The sequence below is a fragment of the Chlorocebus sabaeus genome, chromosome 4, assembly GCF_047675955.1.
Source record: "Chlorocebus sabaeus isolate Y175 chromosome 4, mChlSab1.0.hap1, whole genome shotgun sequence".
NCBI classification, from domain to species: domain Eukaryota; kingdom Metazoa; phylum Chordata; class Mammalia; order Primates; family Cercopithecidae; genus Chlorocebus; species Chlorocebus sabaeus.
This window is the reverse complement of record NC_132907.1, coordinates 58,032,108-58,043,876: the sequence shown is the minus strand read 5'-3', so window position 1 is coordinate 58,043,876 and position 11,769 is coordinate 58,032,108. Positions and strand designations below refer to the sequence as shown.

The window sequence follows — 11,769 nt, the reverse complement described above, 5'->3', positions numbered from 1 at the left end:
CCAGGAAAATAAAGACAGAGGAGAGCCGGCCCGCCTGTGTCGCAGGGAAAACGTCGCTCTGAAGCATCGACAATACTCGCAACATCCACAGCCGCCCTGAGGGGAAGGGCGTAGAGGAGAGCTGCCGCCGCCCGGCTGCTGGCCCCGGCTGGGCCCGGGTGCGGCGAGGCGAAGCGCGGCGAGACGAGGCGCGGCGTGGCGCGGCGCGGCGCGGCCGAAGACGCGAGCCCAAGTGGCGGCGGCGGCGGCGGCGGTGGCGGAAGTGGAGTGGGGAAGAGGGGGTGGTTGTTAGTGTTTGGCGCCGGCGGAGGGAGTCATTCCTGCAGCTGCACTTCCGGTCGGCATTTTGTTCTGAGAGGGAGAGACGGAACGAGAGAGAGACACACACAGGGCTCCTTCCCCCCGCCCTCCCCCCCCTCCCTCCGTCGGTACCGACTCACCCGACACCACCAAGCCGCAGGGAGGGACGCCCCCGCCGACAGGAGGATTGGTTCCCGGGCCCGCGGCGATGCCCCCCCGGTAGCTCGGGCCCCTGGTCGGGTGTTTGTGAGTGTTTCTATGTGGGAGAAGGAGGAGGAGGAGGAAGAAGAAGCAACGATTTGTCTTCTCGGCTGGTCTCCCCCCGGCTCTACATGTTCCCCGCACTGAGGAGACGGAAGAGGAGCCGTAGCCACCCCCCCTCCCGGCCCGGATTATAGTCTCTCGCCACAGCGGCCTCGGCCTCCCCTTGGATTCAGACGCCGATTCGCCCAGGTAAATTCCTGCTCTTTATTTCGGCGGCGGCGGCGGCGGCGGCGCCAGGTCCTCAGCGTCTCTCCTCCTCGCTCCCCTCCCCGCCGTTTCCTTAGCGGCCCCAGGTCTCTTCCACAGGCGAGTCTAGAGTTCGTTCCTCTCTGGTGGCAGCCGCCTTGGGTGGCGGTGGTTTTGTACCCTCTCCCGGCCGGCTCCGGTGGCGGGGACTGGGCTCCTGCTGGGCGGCCGGGGAGGCGTAGGCCCGGCGGAGAGTGCAGGCCGCGGGCCAGCGGAATCTACTTGAGCTCGGGGATTAGGAGAGCTCCGGGCTGAGCGGAGCGACTGCTGGTCGGTGACAGGCCTCGCCCGGGAGAGGAGCCGTAGCTAGTGAGCAGGCGGAAACAATACAACTAACAGCAAATGTGCCCTGATCGTCCCCATATTTACAACTTTCCCGGTCCGGGAGTGGGGAACGTCCCAGTGAAACAAACAACCCCCCTTCTTCCCCCTGTGACCCCATGAAGGGAGGAAGTAGTTTCAGTTAGTGAGACAAACGTAAATACTCAGACGCGGATCCAGTGGTAATTCTTTCTCTTTCTAAAACTTGTTTGGACGTTGGAAAGTTCATAAAGACTCATTTTCTTTTTTAAAGAATTAAATCGTCCACATGAATATTTAATACAGAAAACCACACTGTGGCAGACACTGCACATCTCCCCCTCCCCAAGAGCTTTTATCTTGTTGTTTGACAGTGTGTTGTCGCACATGGACTTTTTATTCAAAGACAAGTATAAAGTACTTGACAGGTTTACTCTGCCACTTTCTATTTGTATGCGTTATGTAAGGGCAGTTGTAAAAGACTATACATAAAAACCTCAGGTACTTCCTGACCAAAAAGTGTAGGAGCATACAAAGAATTCTAAGTGTTCTGAGAATTGTACTGAGATACGGGTAAAACCAATTTTCTTTTCTTTTCTTTTTCAAAAAAAGAAGAAGTTAAGTTATACTTAAAATCCTTGGGAGGTTAAAAAATTGTAGAAGGTGCCATCCTTTCATGTCAGGGCAGTTCTTCTTGAGGTCCCAGGATTGTCATTGGCTGTTTGTGCCATGATGTTTGACTGTGTAATGAGAGAGGTGTCATTTTAATAGGTCAAATGTATCTGTAAATGCTGGAGAAAAATATCAGTTCTAACTTGACAAGTTCTAGTTCATGAGTAAGTTAAGTGTTTCGAGCTTGTTTATGGAGGCATTCGTAATGTAGGTTGGTATAAGGGGGAAACACCAATTTAAAATTCCTCAGTCAGGCAAATTGCTAGAAAAATGTACCTGGGTTACACGTTTTGATACTTTGTTTCATATTCGCTGAAGGAAAACTTTCATTGGTTAAAATGAAGCAGCCCTGCTTGGCGAAATCCCTTGTTTTACTAGTGTATGTTACATTGGTTCAAATTTTTTGTGTCATTAAATTATTGTCACTGTAGAATAAGTTATTTTGTGGAGGTTATTTTTGAGTTTAGTGTCCTGCTTACAATAAATTGTTTCACATTTCCTGCAAACGTACGGATAAATGTTTAAAAGAATGAAGTTAATATAGCTGTCACGTACTAGGCATGTTTTTAATGCTATAAATCCGTGTAGTAGTCAGTAGCGTGTCCGTGATTTGTATTGGTCAGGGAGCAGTTTGAATTTTAAAAAGCCTGAAGCTCCTGCTGAGCCCCAATCCCGGCCTCCCTCCCTCCCACTAATCTCCCATTCCTGTCTTTGTGCTGCCTGCTCCTGTTAGACACTGTTTGCTACGGGGCCTCAGGCCTACTGCGGGTGGGGGGTGTACGAGTGGGGGGCATGCCAGGGAGGGAAAGCAGACGGGAGGAACACTTCACATCTTAAGAAAGCAGAGGGTTTGCTTTTTTCGGGATGGGGGTGGTAAGGGCTTCATTATAAATGTTTAAAAGGCCCTCATATATTCATGTGATTGTCTCTACAACTTTTATTTAATTAAAATACTAAGATGTATATCAAGGGATAAACATATGTTTACTAAAGATAATGGAAAGAGGAGTTCTGCTTGCTTAGTTTTCATGAACTGAAGCAACTTATTTTTGGAGGTTGTCTTATGCAGATGTTTGAGTAAGTGTGTTAGAGATGGGTTTATGTGATTGATTCTTTTTTTCTTGAGACTTTGCAATTAAGTTATAGTGAATTAGTTCTTCCCAACTTATTTTCCCAATTCTACATATTTAGTAATTTGTGAGTAACATAGGTTGTGTGATAGCTTTCATTATGATAGCGTAAACGTTTCTTTAAATTTAAAAAAGTGTTTTGTTTGGTCCAAACCAATTAAATACGTCATTTTTAAAGGAGAAAACATTGTGTAAAAATCAAATTGTAAAATTTAAACTTGAACTTTAAATCTCTGATAACCTAGTTGGAGAGAATAGTTTGTTTCCTTAAAGAGTGTAGTCTGTTCTGCTTCCCCTCTGTTGGTTGGAATATTCACCAGTGGCTAATCATCTATTTCCATTAAAAAAAAAAAAAAATTAAAATTCGGTGAAAGGAAAAATCAGAAGTGTTCCAGTAATCTTATAATCCTAATTATATTATTTGGAGAAATATTTTCTAATACACCTAAAGAAAATTTCAACAGTGTCGCTTATGGTTTCTCTTGACTCGGAAGAGTTGTCAATAACTTTTGTTACTTGAAAAGAGATTTCAAGTAAATAATGAAAGTAAATTACAGTTGAACATTAAATAGATAATTTTCAATGTTTGAGAAGTGTATATAGGATGCTTCCTTTTAAAGTCATTCAACAACTTGTTTACTGAAGTTATTTGAGAACATTTTTGAACCTGTTGTAGAGATCATTATAATATTTTCTGCTTTTAAGCAAAAGTTACACATTACTTGAAAAAAGAAAAACTGTCTACTTGGGATTCTTTTTAGGGATGAAAAGTGAAAGTTTTTACTGTGGCAGTAAACTTGGTTCTTCATAGTAATCATTATTAAATTTCAAAAATATGAGCAAAGCTATACCAATACAAAATTTTCTTTACTTGCAGCCAGACTACCCCACTGAAAAATGTATTTTCTAAGGCTTCTTCAACTAATTGCAGATTTAATTTTTTGGTACCAATCCATCATCAAACTGTCATAGAAATATTTGAACATATCTGTGTTACATGTTTGATATACCCCATTGTGATATTTTTACTTTCTCAAAATAAGGTGTAGTAATTGATAATATAAGAGTAAATAAAAACCAGGAGTTTTGAGTTTTGAGTTTTATTTAATTTCATTTAATCCTCCTTTCTGGTGCTTATTAGGAAAAGCATAATTTGGAAGAAATTCTAAAATTTTAAATTAAGATTTCAGTTTTATGTGAAGTGATTAGGGAGTCTGAGGTAAACAATAATTCCTTTTAGAGAAATGTAACTTTAATTCTGTTTATCACATTTGCTTGCCATAAAAATGAATGGGAAATAACTAAGTAGGAACCTTTATAGAAGCCTGACAATTAACTGTTCAGTTGAACATGCTTATTTTAATATCCTGAGCATACTAGGTTAGGTTTGGTGGTAATTTATGGTCTTATATAGCCTTTAAAAATTATTTTAAGATGGACTTTTTAGGCACAGTTTTTTCTTTTTTCAGCAGTTGTCATTTATAATAATTCTTTGTATTTTAAAACTAGTCCTTTTTCAAGATGATCTGAGTTCATTTAAAAATATTCTGATATCCCTGTGAGAGAAGTGACCAGCATGATTTCCGTTTAATGATGAAATACTTGACACTTAATAGACCATATGATTTGTGTAGATTCATGTAGTAAGTCAGCAGGAGAATAAGGGATTCCCTGACACTAGTGTTTTCTTAGATTACGTTGCTTTAAGAAATGTGTGAGCTCTGGTCTTGAAGCTAGGTATTGCTCAGCGCTGACACTGATACCATTTGTGACTTTTTCAATTATCTAAGTTCAAAGTGCATTTTCCTCTTCTTTTAAAGAGATGATACCTGTTTCTTGGTTGTATTTTCCTGGTGTGAAAATAGAGTGGGATTTTAGTGTTTCTGGTTGATTTAAAAAGAATTTTAAACTCCATGTCTCTTAAGGCCATCATTGTAATTTTAAAGAGTATTTTATGTGCGTAGAATATTTCACCCAAATAAATTAATAAAAGTAATTTTAGATAGATGTGTGTAATTTTTTTTTTTTTTGGTGTAAATCTGGAGTCAATTTTATTGAATTGAGTTTTGTCAAATTGCATTATGTTTTAAGACATATTTTTTTTCTATTCCCAAAGTTGTATCATTAGGAGAGATCATTTCTTGATGTAGCATTGCCAGCTAAGATTTTGTCACATAAGATTTTGAGGACTTACTATTTGCCAGGAGTTAAGTCTGCCCCCATAATATCTCATTTAATCTTTTAACAAGCCCAAAAGTAGAAACAATAATTATCTACAATTTACAGATGAGGAAACTGAGGCTGGAAAGGTTTAGAAAACTGCCCATGGTCCTATAATTAGTAAATGATCAGTCTGATTTACATTTGTTCTTATGGATTCAGGATTCTATATATCTAGTTTCAGTGAAATTTTAATATTATCCTTTGGGTATTGGTTGATTTGATACTTGCCAGTCATTTAGTCAAGAAAATTGTGTATTTCAGGCAAAGAAGCTGAAATAGAATTCAGGCTATATATTCTGTATATATAATACTTTTAAAAATCAGTAAGTCTTTACCATCTAATATTTAAAACAATTTTTGGTAAGCAGTCTGAAGCTTTTAGTTCGTTTAAGTATTTTATATTGAGTTGAAGTTGTTTGTCAAAGCATCTGTTGTTAGAAAGACAAAATTCAGCTTTAGAGTCATTTCATTCATAGAAATGTATATGACCAATTGTAGGATAGTAGCTGAATCTATAAATTAGTATGACTGATCATTTTGTAAAGTTTCAGTATTTTTATAGCCAGAGAATGTTGATCGTTACAGTCTTCAACTTGGGAGGTTGTGCACTTATTCCAGAACTGTTGCCATTACATACAACCTTATAGGAATTCCTTTAACGCATTTGAAATAGTCTTTTTCTCATCTTTATGACAAATCTTTATTTTCTGGAGTGAATTTGAGTTTTAGATACTGTACAGCATCACTTGAAACTTAGTTTAGGAAACTAAGATTTAGTAAGGGTTTTTTTGTGTGTCTGGCTCTATGTTGAGCGCTTTATGTTTGTAATATGTAATATTATTGAATGTTTCCATGTGCCAGAAACTGTGCCAGGGAAAAAGTTTTTAGTTCCTCAAGGTATTGAAAAGTTGAATATGAAGTTGAAGTTAGTTGTATGAGAAAACTGAGATATGGAATGATTACGTGACTACCCCAAGGTCACACAACTAGTAAGTTAAAGAAAGTGGAGAAAGGATTTCAGAGTTTATACTTTACCCGTAAGCCTTAACCACGATACTGTGTGTCATGATTTGAACCACCCAACTACTCAGTGAAGTGAGTGATACTGTTCTCTTTTTACAGAGGAAATTGAGGTTCATCATGTTTAAGAAACTTGTTCAGGGTAGCAAATCTAGCAAGTGTTAGAAGTAGGATTCCAGCTAAAATATATCTAATTCTAAAACCTCTATTTTTTACATTCTACCACCCTGGCTCTTCAAAATTTATAACACAATTTTTGGTGAAAGGGTAGTCTTGGTTATGAAGTTAGTGACACTGTTTTTCTTGTGGGGCTTACAAGAGTAATTCTAAAATGTTTTGGTCAGTTATAGCTGATTCATTATTTGATTATAGTCTTTTTTTTTTTAACCACCTTGTTACTTTATGTATAGTAGACAAAATGTTTGTCTATTCAAATATGCATATAAATAGGATACTGATTTTTAAATACATGTACTGTGGAATATATTGAACATAGGCATCTGTGGAATAGGTTGCTTTAGAAAATTTGGCAAAAGCTATTCTCAGGCTATAAAAATACTGAAATTTAAGAAAATGATCAGTCATGCTAATTTATACATTAACTGTATTTTTATGATTTTATTGTGACTCTTGTTACTTTTAATAATAATGTTAAGCATTACAAAAATTCCCAAGAATGCATTAAATTTTGCGAAATAATTCATGTAGGTAAATTGCTTTGCCATCTTACATGTGTAACATATCTCTTAACGTGGATATACCAAATTCCTTTAGAGTTGTCTTTTGTACGTATTTGCCGTTTGGCAGAAAAGAAAAACTTTTTCAGAAATTAGCAATATTAATTTATTAAAATAATTATATATGTACTTTTATCCTGAGAAATTCAGAAGCTGTGACATAATTTTAAAATGCTGGATTTCCTTTTGTTAGAATTAACATATTTGGGTCACTTATGCAGATGAAATGCATGGTTATTTTTATATGAGCACTATTGAAAAATACTATTCTAGATACATTAAAACTAGTAATGTCTAAAACACTAATAAATTATTAAATTCTGACTATAATTTACTTTTAAAATATTAGTCTTTATGATTGATATTTATGATATTTAATTTGGTATTTGTAAAGCACAAATGTCCTTTAATCCTGGCAAGGAAATACATTACAGAGTTTTCTCGACACTGCTACTTGTCAACCCTTTCAGTATTTTAAAACCTGCCTTTAGTTGTCTTTATTTGAATCAGATTGTGGGTTGCCAGTTTCCAGCTAAAGACATTGATCATCTGAGTGTATGCTCTGTGTAATTTGGTGTTTTTTATGGTAATGACCAAGTTGAAATTTTACATGGTGTTAAGTTGGGCATAACATCATTTATTATTTATTTATTTTTTATTAATACTATTCTTTGAAATTGATGTACATGAAAAAAATGTCTTCCTAGGATTCTGCTTATACCTCAGAAAGCTCTAAGATTGAAAGTTGAAATGTCATGACCTGAAAACTACTGATTCTTTCCCCTTTAAGAAAAGAATTCGGAAACTAATATTTATTCCATAAGCTTACCTTCAAGTTATCCTGAAAGACACACGTGACATATGCTTTTATTTAACTCTACTAATCTTTTTACTATTTTCTCTTTCCCTTTTCCTATGTATCTCTTCCTTTAACTATCAGTGTCCATTTCATCTCCCCCAAAGCAAATTTTTACATACTGTGGCTAATACAGGTATTTGTTGTTAATGTGGATGGTCTTGTAATGTGTTACTTTCTCTGATGAAACCCAGAGCAGTTTCAGAGGCCTCAAATTCCAAGATCTGCATAAGTTCAAAATAGATTACTGGTGGAAAAGCATTGACATTAGCCATGAAAATATCTATTTGTGTATTTTTCCCACTTTTCTTGTATAGACATACATTACTTTTCAGAATTTCAGCTCAAGGACCAGAAATTTTTTCTAAGGAGAAAAAACACTGCCTTTGCAAAAGTTTCCCTGATCATTCCATTTCATAGCATTTGTACAGTTTTTTACTTGTATCTCTTGATAAAATAATTTGTTCCTATATTTGTCAGCCATACTAAACCATCAGCTCTGTGAAAACAAAGAGATTTTGTATTATCTTCATCTGTATGTCTATAACATCATCACAGTGGTGCTCCTGTTTTAGGTATTCAATATATATTTGTTGTTTAGTTAGAATTGAGTCATATGGTGTTTCTTAAAGGTATGTTTTTAAATCTAAGGTTAGTGAATGGCAAGTATATTTCTCTTAATTTCAAAATATAATTTTCTTAGGTAGAACTGTGTCCTTGAGGGCTTCTTGCTTTGGGGGTAGGAATATTTTATTTACATATATCCCTAACAGTATATACATAACTTTATAAACATGAAGAAAAATTTAAAGCAGCATTCCTTTTTAAGCTGTTAGGGAGGATCGTGAAGTACAGGAAGAGTTTTTTGTTCTGTTCTGTTCTGATTTTCTGAACTGAAAAAAGAGTTTTTTGTTAAGTTCAGTATCCAGTAAGATACTGGAATATTGCAAGAGGTGAAGTATCTAAATACTTTCTTGTTTTAATCTTTGGATTTATTTTAGTTTTTATTTTCTTTGCCAATTTAAGTATTATATATAATCAGATAAGTTAACTAATGAGAAATACGTTACAGCACGTAAAAAATGCTATTCAGGGTCAGCAAAGCCTGAGTCCTGTCCTCTCACTCTCCTCCCCGGACAGCATGAGCTTCACCACTCGCTCCACCTTCTCCATCAACTACTGGTTCCTGGGCTCCGTCCAGCCACCCAACTATGGCGCCTGACCGGTCAGCAGTGCAGCCAGCGTCTATGCAGGTGCCAGGGGCTCTGGTTCCCAGATCTCCGTGTCCTGTTCCACCAGCTTCCGCAGCAGCTTGGGGTCCAGGGGCCTGGCCAAGTGGATGGCCCGGAGTCTGGCAGGAATGGGAGGCATCCAGAACAAAGAGACCCTCCAAAGCCTGAATCTGGCCTCCTACCTGGACAGAGTGAGAAGCCTGGAGACCAAGAACCAGAGACTGGAGAGCAACATCTGGGAGCACCTGGATAAGAAGGGACCCCAGGTCAGAGACTGGGGCCCATTATTTCAAGACCATCAAGGATCTGAGGGCTCGGATCTTTACAAATACTGTGGACAATGCCTGCATTGTTCTGCAGATTGACAATGCCCATCTTGCTTTCGAGTCAAGTATGAGACAGAGCTGGCCATGTGCCAGTCTATAGAGAATGACATCCATGGGCTCTGCAAGGTCATTGGTGACACCAGTGTCACTTGACCATAGCTGGAGACAGACATCGAGGCTCTCAGGGAGGAGCTGCTCCTCATGAAGGAGAACCATGAAGAGGAAGTAAAAGGCCTACAAGCCTAGCTTGCCAGCTCTAGGTTGACCGTGAAGGTAGATGCCCCCAAATCTCAGGACCTCGCCAAGATCATGGCAGACATCCAGGCCCAAAACGACGAGCTAGTTCAGAAGAACCAAGAGGAGCTAGATAAGTACTGGTCTCAACAGATTGAGAAGAGCACCACAGTGGTCACCACTCAGCCCGCAGAGGTTGGAGCTGCTGAGATGACACTCACGGAGCTGAGACATATGGTCCAGTCATTGGAGATCCACCTGGATTCGATGAGAAATCTGAAGGCCAGCTCCTGGAGAACAGCCCGAGGGAGGTGGAGACCTGCTATGTCCTGCAGATAGAGCAGCTCAACAGAATCCTGCTGCACCTGGAGTCAGGGCTGGCACAGACCCAGGCAGAGGGGCAGCACCCGACGCAGGAGTACGAGGCCCTGCTGAACACTGAGGTCAAGCTGGAGGCTGAGAGTGCCACCTACCACTGCCTGCTTGAAGAAGGCAAGGACTTCAATCTTGGTGATGCCCTGGACAGCAGCAACTTGATGCAAACTATCCAAAAGACCACCACCCGCTGGATAGTGGACGGCAGAGTGGTGTCTGAGACCAGTGACACCAGAGTTCTGAGACATTAAGCCAGCAGAAGCAGGGTACCCTTTGGGGAGCAGGAGGCCAATAAAACATTCAGAGGTCATTGGGGAGAAAAATGCTATTCAGTTAAAATACTGATCTGATGACTGAATTTTTTTTTAATATGTTAGGTGTGTTGAGGTATAATTTATACAGTAAAACTCAGTCTTTTAGGTGTACAGTTTGGTGAGTTTTGACAAACATACACCATCTTAACACCACCACCACAATCAGAGTATTTCTGTTACCCCAGAAGTTCCCATGTGTCCCTTTGTAATCAGTTTCCTGCCCCTACTGCAGCCCAAGGCAACTAGATCTGGTTTCTGTCTCTGTAGTTTTTCCTTTTCTAGAACATAAAAATGGAATTATATATAGCCCTTTATGTCTTTTTTTTAATTTAGCAGAAATCTTCTGAGATTCATTCATGTTCTGTGTATCAGTAGTTTGTCAATGACTGAAGTTTAAAATTGTTGACTTTGGTGATGCTCTTATGAAACAGTATTATCAAAAAGTAGTACTTTGAACAGTTGTAGATATTTCTCTCAGATTTTGGCAGCTGCCTTATTGAACATTTTAGTTGCTCGTTTTTACCCCTCGCCTCCCAAATTTTACTTGCCTGTTTTTACCGCTCACCCCCAAATCTAGTCTAATTGACATCATTATATGGCATTTATTTATATTATTAAATGCTGTTTAATGCTCTACCCGGCAGGTGAAACAGACCTACTCTCTTTTTCATCATAATTAAAATAGGTAGCATCTTGCATTTTGAACATGTAGCACGTAGAAACTAGAATAAAAAATGAGAGATGGTGCAATAACACCAAAAACTTGAGTTTACATTTGCTTTAGGTTTAGTGTTTGTAAGTTTGTACTAAAAATAGAGCATAGATTATAGTGAATAACAGTCACAGCCTCTCTTCCAATGATTAAAGTTAGAAAAGCAGTGCTCTTTTATGAAACTTGGGGACAGATAATGAGAAAAGAATCATTTTCTGGACATTTTATTCGACCACCTTTCCCCCAACCCCTTCCTTTTTAAAACAGCTTCATCTCTGGGATATTCTCTTCTTCTTGTTTCCTTATGTCTTTGACCTCCCATTTGTTAAGTCTTTTGCTAGGTCTTGGTCCTCTATCTACCTCTTTAAATATTTGTATTCTCCAGGAGGTGCTTCAGACTTATTTCTGTTCTCCCTTCCTGTTGATCTTATTTATTCACATGATTTGTTACATGCTACCTGTATAATGACGACTCACAAATCTATCTCAGAATGTATTTCTCTTCTGAGCCAGATTCAGCTGTCTACCAGGTACCTCCTGATGTCCCACAAATAACAGAAATTCCAAAGTATGTAAGTCTGAACTCATTCCTTAATTCTTCCTTACTCTGACCTGTCACCCAGAGAAATAAAACTATTCTTAAAAAATACATGAAGTAGGTTAATGTTTTGACTATCAACTCATTTGCGTAAAGTAGAAATTCGGGATAATCCTTGACACTTCTTTACCATACTTCCAGTTCAGTTGTTCACCCAGTTCTGACATTTGTAACACTTCCCTGAATATCACTTGAATCTACCCTTCCCCCAATGTTTTGATTCTGTGAGT

The 11,769-nt window shown here is 38.8% G+C and overlaps 1 protein-coding gene and 1 pseudogene across 4 annotated transcripts in view; both read left to right on the top strand.

The window, feature by feature from the left end:
- The first annotated feature begins 238 nt into the window (after positions 1 to 238).
- NIPBL (NIPBL cohesin loading factor) overlaps positions 239 to 11,769 on the top strand; it is a 192,893-nt gene continuing 181,362 nt past the window's right edge. The window contains exon 1 of one of the 4 annotated variants that reach the window (XM_007961398.3): positions 239 to 753. The gene's annotated coding sequence lies outside the window, so the exon portion shown is untranslated. The remainder of the gene's footprint in view (positions 754 to 11,769) is intronic. The other 3 variants (XM_007961396.3, XM_007961399.3, XM_073014794.1) reach the window with 3 other exon arrangements.
- On the top strand, positions 4,011 to 11,590 carry LOC103215144 (keratin, type I cytoskeletal 18 pseudogene; annotated as a pseudogene).